Source organism: Hemibagrus wyckioides, linkage group LG19 (genome assembly GCF_019097595.1).
Source record: "Hemibagrus wyckioides isolate EC202008001 linkage group LG19, SWU_Hwy_1.0, whole genome shotgun sequence".
Taxonomy (NCBI): Eukaryota; Metazoa; Chordata; class Actinopteri; order Siluriformes; family Bagridae; genus Hemibagrus; species Hemibagrus wyckioides.
This window is the reverse complement of record NC_080728.1, coordinates 1,708,042-1,720,955: the sequence shown is the minus strand read 5'-3', so window position 1 is coordinate 1,720,955 and position 12,914 is coordinate 1,708,042. Positions and strand designations below refer to the sequence as shown.

The following is a 12,914-nucleotide window of genomic DNA, read 5'->3' as shown; positions in this document are numbered from 1 at the left end:
CACAAGCTGACTTGGAGACTCGGGTAGTCACTCAGGAGCGAGCTGTCAGCGTCCATGAAACGTGGATTCAACTTTTGGAAAATAAATGTTCTGACCTGGCTAACACTGACAAGCAATTGCAAGCCAAAGTTTATGACTTGAAAGCTTGATTTCGCAGAAACATCATCAAAATCGTGCACATACCGGAAGGAGAAGAGGAAGGCAAACCCACAGAATTTGTTTCCAAGTTGATTTCCAAACTGTTCTCAGCGGAAAACTTCCCAAAGCCTATGTCCATTGACCATGCTCACAGCTCACTCCAAACAAAGCCGTCTCCGGGTGCAAATCCACGCACTATCATGGCGTGTATTCACCATTACCAACAGAAAGAACTGATTCTTCGCCTTGGCAGACAGCAACCTCTGGAATACAACGGGAGGAGAATTTTCATGTTCCCGGACAATACAAACAAAGTATTGATGCAATGTTGTGCTTTTCGTGATGTGTCCTTCGTGACGTGGGTGTCAAACGCAGCCTATGGTACCCGGCTAAACTTCACATTCATCACTCGAATGGAGCACCCACCATCTTTTCAGACCCAAAGGAGGCAACGCAGTTTGTGGAAGTGACCCAGCCAACATTGCAAGGTGGGGTCAATGTAGGCACCATATGGGCTTGAAACATGGGCCCTAGATGGGTTTGTCCACGGGTTCCATGTGGGCCCCATCTAAATTAGCCCATATGAATCTCACATATATTCTGACTTGGGCAAATGTGGGGTCCAACTGGGCAACATACATGAGGCCCATATTGGTCCCATATTATGAAGCCCATGTGGTATACAAGGGCCCATTATGGGTTTATCAGTGGGTACTGGACTGGCCCCACATGGGTGTGTGTGTATGTGTGTTTTGAGGCATCTCCTGGACAGTATAATTATTTATATTATTAATAATATAAATAAATAATAAATAAATAAATAAATAATAATTTTTAATAAATTATATATATTTATATTAACAGTTTATGCTTAATTCTTATTTTTAATTTACCTGTGATTTTTACATTCTGGTGCTATCCAAAACATATTTGTTTATTAAGTGACAAAAGCAACATCAGGATTTTACTTTGGTAAATGTCTAAATGTAAGATTCTATAAAGAAAAAACATGAAAATGGTGAAATTTTAAAAATCAAAAATTAAAATGCTGTAAAGGTTCTGTATATCAAATACTTTATTATGATCTTTATTATCTGACACATTCAATCAAAATTTTCAGGCTTTTGTAAAATGTTGAACATCAACATTAACAGTAAAACTCAAGGGTAATCCTCTACCAGCATCTGGTCTTATGTAACCAATGGTACATAACATTTGGGGAAAAAGAAATAAACAGTCAAAAGTTAGTGATATTTCTCCTAAAAATGAAAATTCTGTCATCTCACCTGCATGTTGCTCCAAACCCATAAGAAATTAATTTATTTTCAGCACACAAATGTATGTGAAAAAAAAATCGCCAGATTTTTTTTCACATACACAGAAAAACGTATGTGTGTGACTGATAATTACACTAATTACACTATATTTGGATCTAAATCAGACCAAATCATAATGAGACCGTGTATTAAAAAGAGCCGTTTTCTTTTGTCAGAGCGTGCACACGTTTTGATTTTGGGGTAAACCTTTTACCCTGTAAGTAGATTTTCATAATTAATATCACTGAGTACTTGAATGTACAATGACACTGTAACAGGGACACCAAAATAAAGTGTTACCATAATATGCAGCTGGACATTTCAGATGTTAATGTGCATTTGCTTTTACAGGTGGACTGAAAAAGAACACAATGACTGAAGTTCGCAGAAAAGGCTCTCTCCAAATGGTTCACTGGGGCAAGAGACAGGGGTGGAAAGAGGGCCATTGGAGCACAGCAGGAGAGAAGACCATCTCCAGGAGTGTGATGAGTTTCTGAGTCCAAATGTTTGAATACTGTAATGTTCAACAGGTTTATTTTTTTTAATTTTTGTATTGTTTTTTTGTACTTCTACATTGTTAGTGTAGTTCAATTAAAAGAAGACTGATGTTTCTAAAAAGGGGCAGGTTCACCCGAAAATGAACATTCGTTCATCACTGACTCACCCTCATGTCTTTCCAAACCGTTAAGACTTTCATTCATCTTTGGATCACAAATTATGACATTTTTGATGAGGTCTACAAGATTGATGTCCCTCTGTTGAAAGTTTATTCCCCCAAAATTCTGATGCTTCAGAATATGTGTAAAGAGATCAAAAATAAAACAAAGTGAATCGAGCGGTTTAATCCAAGTCTTCTGAAAAGTCATTATGACTTTATATGATGAACAGATCGAATTTAGGCTTTTATTCACATATAAACATTGATCAGCCAACAATGTTTACAGCATTCAGTTTTGGTAAATAGAAGCACAAACATGCTTGATTCTGTTTATATTAGTTGTTTAGCATTTATATGTGAATAAAACCTTAATTAAATCTATCAGATGATCTACAGTCTTTTTATGAATTTTTTGAAGTGTCCGAGTTTTGGGGAAATAGACTTTCAACAGAAGGACTGAAATTTCACAGATTTCATTAAAAAAGAACCCACCACAGAAAAGTTAATAACATTAATTTAGCAGTTAAGTAATTTTAAAGATCATTTAAACTGTCAAAACAAAGTTCCTGATGCTTGAGACCACAGATAATAAAGATAAATAATAAAGATATCTTTCGAAAATATGCATTTACCAGCTTATTTTGCTCCACATCCACGTTCTTCAGCCACCTTCAACAGATGAAATGATCTCCATCAGTCACTGTGTTTGGAACTGTATCCTGTACGCCATGGCGGGATTTCCTCTACTTCGAATATTTAAAATCTTCACAGTTCTCATTTTATATATCCGCTTATTTTCAAACAAGATCACATGATACATGATATTATGATATAATGTTATAGGAAGAAATTCGTAAGGAAACATTCAAAGCAGTTGGACTACTTTGTCAAGCGGAAGGTGTTAGTGAGTAGGTCTTATTGAACAAGTAGGTCCAGTGAGACCCATTTAAATGCCTTCCTGTCCGATTTCCCCTCATTCCCAGTTAAATACATTTTGATAAATGCACAGGCAAGTGAACACTGTAATCCTGAGCATTAAAATAAAAAATAATTAATAAAATAATGGAAATATACAATGGAACACAATGGAAAATAATGCATTTTAATTTAAAAAGTAGCTATATCAAAAATCTGTGATATTCGTTGTTTAAAAGTGATTAGTAACCACATCTAATTATTTCAAAATGTTTAAAGGTATAAAGATGCATTTTAGGTGTGAAATCATTTTGCCCACTTAGATCCTATGAAGGTCCCATATTATCATACCCATGTGTGACCCACATTGTGAAACCCACATGGGACCCACATAAATTGCCCATTTTCAGCCCATGCCCATTTGGAGCCCATGCTGCCTGGATACAGCCCATATGGGGCCCACATATACATGTTGGCTGGGGAATTATCCTCGTACAGACGCTGACAAATAATTTTCTTATTCATGCCAAGTAAGAACTGGTTTTGTCAAGTAAATATCTTTGTTGAACTGGTCCAATTTATGATAAAGTAGGGAGTCTTCAGCTGAGTCTAATCTTGTAACATTTATAGGCTTTACACTGATGTTTCATAATTTACAGCTTAATTCATGTACATTCAATTCAATTCAACTCATTTTGTATAGCACCTTTTACAATGAACATTGTCTCAAAGCAGCTTTACAAAAGAAGAAAAACAGAGAAAGGGGAGGGGAAAAATGAAAATAAAAAATAAAAATAACTAAATAACTAGAATCAAGAATAAATTGATTGATATTAAATTTAATTATTAAACTATTTTATCCCTAATGAGCAAGCCTGTGGTGACGGTGGCAAGGAAAAACTCCCTTAGATGATATGAGGAAGAAACCTTGAGAGGAACCAGGCTCAGAAGGGAACCCATCCTCATTTGGGTGACACTAAACAGTAAATAACGTAACTGTAGCTGATTAATGTCCTTTCTACAACAGCAATCAATGGCCCATGAGGAACTATTAGGTTATTGTAGTTTCTGAGGTTATTATAGACACTAATTCTTTGCTGTCACAAATTGACAATACCAAGTAACCAGCACCCTTTGATCGGAGTAGGCGTGGCAGATCATAAAAGACTAAAAGATCACTCAAGTACTGCGGTGCGAGACCATTTAGTGCTTTATAGGTCAGTAACAGTATTTCATAATCAGTGCGAAATCTGACTGATAGCCAATGTAGTGTGGCTAAAATAGGAGTGATGTGTTCATATCTTCTGGTTCTAGTTAGGACTCTAGCTGCTGCATTCTGGAGTAACTGTAGCTTGTTTCTGCTCCTACTGGAACATCCAGACAGTAAGACATTACAATAATCCAACCTAGAGGTAACAAAAGCATGAACTAGTTTCTCTGCATCATGAAGTGACATCATATTTCTTGTCTTAGCGATATTCCTAAGATGGAAGAAGGCTACCCGAGTGATATTATCTACATGAGCTTCAAATGAAAAAAACAGGGGGTAGCATATATAGGGAGAAAAGCAGTGGGCCTAAAACAGAACCTTGTGGAACACTGAACATAACCTTGGCATGCATAGAGAAGTCACCATCTAGATCTACAAACTGATAACAGTCAGTCAAATAAGACCTGAGCCAGGAGAGGGCTGTTCCTTTAACACCAACATGTTCTAGCCTATCAAGTATAACAGTGTGGTCAATGGTGATAAAAGCTGCACTAAAATCCAGTAGCACCAGTAAGGAGACACAACCCTGATCAGAAGTCAGTAACAGGTCATTTACCACTTTAACCAGTGCTGTCTCTGTGCTATGATGAGGTCTAAATCCTGACTGATACTGTTTTGTTACTGTTGTATATAATTGGGTTGTGGCCCCTTTAAGAAAAGTAAAAGTAAGGAGTAACGTCACGTGACCTGTAGTCAGGAAGCAATCAAGCGCGACAGCGAGTAGTGTGTTCAGCATCTGTTATAGTAATAAATCTGCGATATTTGTTTACTTCTTGCTTTGTAGTAGCATCGTTGGTATGTATTGATTGTTCTATTAATGTGTGTTATTAATACCTACATGTGTATATAAGTATTGACGATAGTGTTAGTTTATTTACGTTCTTTCTTAGAAATGATCTTTTCTGGCTATGTTGCTATGCTAACATATCGCTGCATTAGCATTGTGCCGTTCATAGACTGCTAACGCTAATTGTATAACAGTGCAGAAAATAAGGGTTTTGTTTTATTAAATGTCTGTTAAATGTAATTAAACATGTTACATTTAGAAAGGTCTACCGATTATGTAATCTTGCTACAGTTAAAAAGAGAGCATTTAATTTATCTTAATACAGGTATCTGTACATTTTAGAACAGAAGCTTAGTTTGGATTATTCTTTTGTACTTTTAATGTTTCAGTTTCACCTTTCTTGCTAACTTCATTAAACCTGTGGACAAGGAGATTATCATCTTCAGAGTTTTGATGTTGAGAAAGTGTTTATCTGGCTGTCAAGTTATATTCAGGACATATACTGAGGGCAGCACAGTGAAACAACGGCTTTCAGGCAAGACGTTCAGACTCGCAGCCAGTAGACTACCAGTGTATGAAGAGATATACTATCAGACTGCACCATGGCAACAGAAACGTCTTCAGTGAGGACACGCTCTCTTGCATCATGTTCTTCAGCAAGATCAGATCCATCGTCAACTGGGTCAGCAGAAGCTAAAGCGAGGGCAAGAGCAGAAGCAGCAAAAGCACGTCTTGCTTTTGTCGAAAAGGAAGCTGATCTTATGCTACAACAAGCCAAGCTAGAGGTGTCTATGGAAATGCTCAAACATCAAAAAGAGGCAGCAGCAGCCATCGCAGAAGCAGAGGTGCTTGAAGCTGCTGTTGATGAGAACACTGAGAAACACAGTTGTAAATTGAGTCTAAATTCTGCTCCCTTTGAACCGACACAGCGCACTGAACAATATGTTATTGATCAAACCAAAGAACAGGAGATAAAATTCCAGGAGTGTAATGTCCCACCAAAAACAGAACCAATCCTAAGTTGTAGCATTTCAGCTTCACATCTTAAGCCTGATGCCAAACCATTTCTCCCATGCCAGAACAGTGTTCCTTTGCAAACGCCTGACATGACCTCAGAACAGCCAGGCATCTATGAAAATGGGTATGCTCGTGAGTCATGGAAAGTTGGCTATGGGAATGACCGTGCTACTCCTGCACAACATTTCAGATCACAAAACATCAGTTGTAATCCTATTCCTTTCTCTACCTCCAGATCTCCACACTCAAATGATGCCAGCTCAAACATAAATGACTTTGTACGATACTTCGCCCGTCGTGAACTTGTGACAACTGGCTTACTTAAGTTTAATGATAAACCCCAGAATTACAGAGCCTGGAAACGTTCTTTTCAGACTGTGACAAACGACTTAAACCTGTCACCAAATGAAGAGCTAGATCTTCTTCTGAAGTGGCTCGGCAAGGAATCGGCAGAACATGTAGAACAAATAAGAGCAATACATATCAACCATCCACGTGCAGGTCTGGACATGGCATGGGACAGACTAGATCAAATCTATGGCTCAGCTGAAGTTATAGAAGATGCTTTGTTCAAACGCATTGATGCTTTTCCAAGAATTGCTAATAGAGATTACAATAGATTGACAAGATTAAGTGATTTGCTAATGGAGCTCCAGTGCGCGAAAGCTGAAGGAGACTTGCCTGGCCTCACCTTCTTAGACACGGCCAGAGGTGTCAATCCTATAGTGCAAAAGCTTCCCTTTTGTTTGCAAGAAAAGTGGGCATCAGTTGGCGCAGTCTGTAAGCAACGAAACCATGTACCTTATCCTCCTTTTGCCTACTTCGTAGACTTTGTTAGCCAAGAGGCAAGCATAGGAAGCGATCCAAGCTTCAACTTCATGTCGCATATAGACACCGTTTCCAAAATGGAAAAGACGACTTGGAAACCCAACAGACAACGAGTAATCTCTGTACACAAGACAGCAGTATCTTCCAGAGTTTTCACCGATAGTGGTGAGCTGTCAAAGGAATCTGACGTCAATAAAATGTGTCCAATCCATCGTAAGCCACATCCTTTGAGTAAATGTCGTACCTTTCGAGAAAAGTCTATCAGTGCACATAAGATGATTTTAAGAGAATAATGTGTGCTTTAAATGCTGTTCTTCAGCATCACATGTCGCAAAGAACTGTACAGCTAAAGTCCAATGTTTTGAATGTAAAAGTGAAAGACATCACGCAGCACTTCACCCAGGAACTGCACCCTGGGTAGAGTCAGAACCTGCTACTGAGCACGGTGGGGAGAGAGAGGAAATATCACCTCAATCTCAAGTCAACAGCAAATGCATGGAAGTCTGTGGAGAAAATCAGATAGACCGATCTTGCTCAAAAATACACTATATTGCCAAAAGTATTCGCTCACCTGCCTTGACTCGCATATGAACTTAAGTGACATCCCATTCCTAACCCATAGGGTTCAATATGACGTCGGTCCACACTTTGCAGCTATAACAGCTTCAACTCTTCTGGGAAGGCTGTCCACAAGGTTTAGGAGTGTGTTTATGGGAATTTTTGACCATTCTTCCAGAAGGGCATTTGTGAGGTCACACACTGATGTTGGATGAGAAGGCCTGGCTCTCAGTCTCCGCTCTAATTCATCCCAAAGGTGTTCTATCGGGTTGAGGTCAGGACTCTGTGCAGGCCAGTCAAGTTCATCCACACCAGACTCTGTCATCCATGTCTTTATGGACCTTGCTTTGTGCACTGGTGCACAGTCATGTTGGAAGAGGAAGGGGCCAGCTCCAAACTGTTCCCACAAAGTTGGGAGCATGGAATTGTCCAAAATGTCTTGGTATGCTGAAGCATTCAGAGTTCCTTTCACTGGAACTAAGGGGCCAAGCCCAGCTCCTGAAAAACAACCCCACACCATAATCCCCCCTCCACCAAACTTTACACTTGGCACAATGCAGTCAGACAAGTACCGTTCTCCTGGCAACTGCCAAACCCAGACTCGTCCATCAGATTGCCAGATGGAGAAGCGCGATTCGTCACTCCAGAGAACGCGTCTCCACTGCTCTAGAGTCCAGTGGCAGCGTGCTTTACACCACTGCATCCGACGCTTTGCATTGCACTTGGTGATGTATGGCTTGGATGCAGCTGCTCGGCCATGGAAACCCATTCCATGAAGCTTTCTGCGCACTGTTCTTGAGCTAATCTGAAGGCCACATGAAGTTTGGAGGTCTGTAGCGATTGACTCTGCAGAAAGTTGGCGATCTCTTCGCACTATGCGCCTCAGCATCCGCTGACCCCACTCCGTCAGTTTACGTGGCCTACCACTTCGTGGCTGAGTTGCTGTCGTTCCCAAACACTTCCACGTTCTTATAATACAGCTGACAGTTGACTGTGGAATACTTAGGAGCGAGGAAATTTCACGACTGGATTTGTTGCACAGGTGGCATCCTATCACAGTTCCACGCTGGAATTCACTGAGCTCCTGAGAGCGACCCATTCTTTCACAAATGTTTGTAAAAACAGTCTGCATGCCTGGGTGCTTGATTTTATACACCTGTGGCCATGGAAGTGATTGGAACACCTGATTCTGATTATTTGGATGGGTGAGCGAATACTTTTGGCAATATAGTGTATGTCTTGTAAAAGTATTTCCAGCTGGCCACAGAGACAAAGCGGTGAAATTGTATGCAATTCTGGATGAACAGAGCAACAGGTCACTGGTTCGCTCGCAGTTCTTTGAAATATTTGATGACAGAGGTCCAAGTGCTCCTTACACATTGAGAACGTGTGCAGGAGTAAAAGAGTCAGCTGGAAGAAGGGCCATTGGCTACGTCTCTGGACGGAACTGTTCAAATCAAATTACCAAGTCTAATAGAATGTAACGATATCCCTAACATCAGAGATGAGATTCCAACACCTGATGTGGCATGCCATCATGCTCACCTTAAGTCTGTAGCACACCTAATCCCAGAACAAGACCCACAAGCCCCAATAATGCTTCTTCTAGGTCGGGACATTATAAGAGTCCATAAGGTCCGTAAACAGGTGATTGGTCCACACCACCTACCCTATGCACAGAAATTGGATCTGGGATGGGTTATTGTAGGCAATGTATGTCTAGATGTTCATCGGCCACTGTCAATTAGGACCTTTCACACGAACACAGTAGAGCCAAAACGTCTGTCAAAGAAAAGTACGAAAACATCCAAATGACCAACTACTCTCCGATGTGTTCTGGGGCGGAATCTGTCTGTGATGCTGACCATCTGGGATGCTCTGTGTTTAGGCAAGCCAAGGAGGACAATCAGGTAGCTCCTTCAGTTCAGGATGTCTCTTTTATGAAAATCATGGATAAGAGTCTATGTAAAGATTCAAAAAACAGTTGGGTAGCGCCATTACCCTTTGAGTCCACGTCCACGCCTTCCCAACAACAGGTCTCAAGCACTGAAACGTCTTATGTCCCTCAAGCGCAACCTCGAAAGGAAGCCCGAAATGAGAGAACACTTCCTCTGCTTCATGGACAAGATGTTTAAAAGTGACCATTCTGAGTTAGCCCCTCCTCTGAGTGAGAGTGAAGAACATTGGTACCTGCCAACATTCGGAGTGTATCATCCAAAGAAACCGAACAAAATCAGAGTAGTGTTTGATTCTAGTGCTCAACAGGATGGTCTATCGCTTAATGATGTGCTTCTTACTGGGCCTGACTTGAACATCACATTGTTAGGAGTGCTAATCCATTTCAGGAAGGAAGCCATCGCCTTTACTGCAGATATAGAACAGATGTTCTACTGTTTTTTAGTGAGAGAAGAAGACAGGAACTTTCTACGTTTCCTTTGGTTCCTAGACAATGACCTTTCCAAAGATGTTGTGGATTATCGCATGAGGGTTCATGTATTCGGTAACAGCCCCTCACCTGCAGTAGCGATACATTGTCTACACCAGTCTGTTCAGAGTGACCAGTTCCATGTAGAGCCTGATGTAAAACATTTTGTGATGCGTGACTTCTATGTAGACGATGGCTTGAAGTCTCTTCCCACAATTAAAAGTGCTATTAGTTTGTTAAAAAGGACACAGGATGTTCTTTCTAAATCCAATCTGAGACTGCACAAAATCACAGCAAATAACAAAGAGGTCATGGAAGCCTTTCTATCCAGTGATCATGCAGGTGACTTGAAAAATCTGGACCTAGATGCAGACACACTGCCAATATAACGTAGTCTTGGACTTAATTGGGACCTCCACACAGACTGCTTCCTCTTTAGTGTCTGCAATGAGGTAAAACCTTACACACGACGAGGTGTCTTATCCACTATCAACAGCCTCTGTGACCCTCTTGGGTTTGTAGCACCGGTCACAATCAAAGGCAAAGATATTCTGAGAGAACTCACTTCTGAGAACAGCGATTGGGATTCTCCACTACCCAAAGAAATGGAGGAAGCTTGGAACTCGTGGAGAGTATCCTTGTCAGAGCTGTCCAGTCTTTCCATTCCCAGACCTTATACTAAGATTAGAAGAGAATTATGTGTCTTTTCAGATGCTTCAACCAAGGCCATCGCTGCAGTGGTGTATCTAAAAGTCACCGATGCTACAAAGAACAATGACATTGGGTTTGTAATGGGGAAAGCCAAACTTGCCCCCGTCCTGAGCACACAGTGCCAAGGCTTGAACTTTGTGCAGCAGTGCTTGCTGTGGAATTAACAGACTTGATTTCAGCAGAATTGGACCTCCAGCTTGATGCAATAACCTACTACTCAGAGAGTAAAGTGGTTCTGGGCTACATCTATAATGAAACCAGGCAGTTTTATGTGTATGTGAGCAACCGTGTACAACGTATCCGAATGTCTTCCCATCCAGACCAATGGCACTATGTGCCAACAGACCAGAACCCAGCAGATCATGCAACACGTTTTGTTTCTGCATCATGTTTACAGAACACCAATTGGCTAAATGGGCCCAAATTTCTGCTTAAGTCAGAACCATGTACTTCCCAAAGCTGTTATGATCTTGTTGATCCCAGCTCAGACCCAAACCTGCGTCCTCTAGTCTCCACTTTAAGCACTACGACATCACCTAAACAGCTTGGTTCCAAACGATTTGCCAAATTCTCATCTTGGAAATCTTTGACAGGTGCAATTACTCATCTTATTCATGTGGCACATAGCTTCCAAAGAAGTATGAAGGGAAGCAGTTCTTGTAAAGGCTGGCATTACTGCTAGGCAGAATTCACAGTGGATGAATATGATAAAGCTTCAGCCACCATCATTCGGGCAGTACAAGAGGTTGTTTACAGCCAAGAGATCAAGTGCATACAAAAGCAAGAGAGGATTCCAAAGAGTAGTCCTCTTTATACTCTGGATCCATTCATTGATGCGCAAGGTCTTCTGAGAGTTGGAGGGCGTCTTCACAGGTCAAACCTCACTCCAAGCGAGAAGAGTCCTCTGATAATTCCTGGCAAGCATCACATAGCCACCTTGATCATTAGGCACTATCACGGGCATGTTCACCATCAAGGACGTCACTTTACTGAAGGAGCTGTCCGGTCAGCCGGCTTTTGGATAGTAGGTGGGAAGCGAAGAGTGAGCAGCGTGATTCACCAGTGTGTAACTTGTAGGCGGCTCAGAGTTCCATTCAGTGTTCAGAAAATGGCAAGCCTTCCAGCAGACCATCTTTCAACCGATCCTCCCTTTATCAATGTTGGACTGGACATGTTTGGTCCTTGGAGTGTCTCCTCACATCGAACAAGAGGAGGGTTTTTGCACAGCAAGAGGTGGGCTGTAATTTTCACATGTATGAGCATAAGAGCCATTCATATTGAAGTCATAGAATCCCTTGACACATCCAGCTTCATCAATGCCTTTAGATAGTTTATTGCTGTCCGTGGACCTGTTAAACATATCCGATCAGATCACGGCACAAACTTTGTTGGTGCATGCAAAGACTTAAAGATACCTTCAAACCTTGACCTAAAATCTGTGAAGATGCATCTGTCAGATCTAGGTTGCACTTGGACCTTTAATCCTCCACATGCTTCTCATTGTGGCGGATCATGGGAAAGAATGATCGGGCTTGCACGAAAGATTCTCTACTGCATGTTCCTCCAGTTGAAAGACAAGCTTACTCACGAGGTGCTAGTGACCTTCATGGCAGAGGTAGCAGCTATTATCAATGCCAGGCCCCTTGTTCCCTTGACAACGGACCCTGATGAGTCATTTATACTTACCCCAGCAGCTCTTCTCACACAGAAGGTGAATTCTGTTACTGCACCAGCAGGAGAGTTTGGAGTTTCAGACCTTTACAAGCACCAGTGGCGGCAAGTTCAACATCTTTCCAATACATTTTGGGACAGATGACGGAAACAGTTCTTACCAACCCTACAAGCACGCAAGAAATGGCAGTCTGTTCACACAAATGTCCGACAAGGAAGTGTTGTTCTCCTTAAGAACAGTCAAGTACCACGAAATGAATGGCCTCTTGCTCTGGTAATACAGACTTTCCCTAGTCAAGATGGGAAGGTGCGTCAGGTTGAGATCAAGGTCATCAAACCAGGCGGTTCTGCACTTTTCCTTAGGCCTATTACAGAGATAGTGCTTCTACTTTCTTCAGATTCTAATGTTAATGAGTCAATTATTGAGTGATGTGTAACTCACATCAGACGGGGAGTGTTTAAGAAAAGTACAAGTAAGGAGTTACGTCACATGACCTGTAGTCAGGAAGCAATCAAGCGCGACAGAGAGTAGTGTGTTCAGCATCTGTTATAGTAATAAATCTGCGATATTTGTTTACTTCTTGCTTTGTAGTAGCATCGTTGGTATGTATTGATTGTTC

At 41.2% G+C, this 12,914-nt stretch overlaps 1 protein-coding gene across 5 annotated transcripts in view; it reads right to left on the bottom strand.

Annotated features, from left to right (window-relative positions):
• Positions 1 to 12,914, bottom strand: part of LOC131370162 (NACHT, LRR and PYD domains-containing protein 12-like) — a 404,348-nt gene that overhangs the window by 248,245 nt on the left and 143,189 nt on the right. The gene's annotated exons all lie outside the window — the stretch shown is intronic.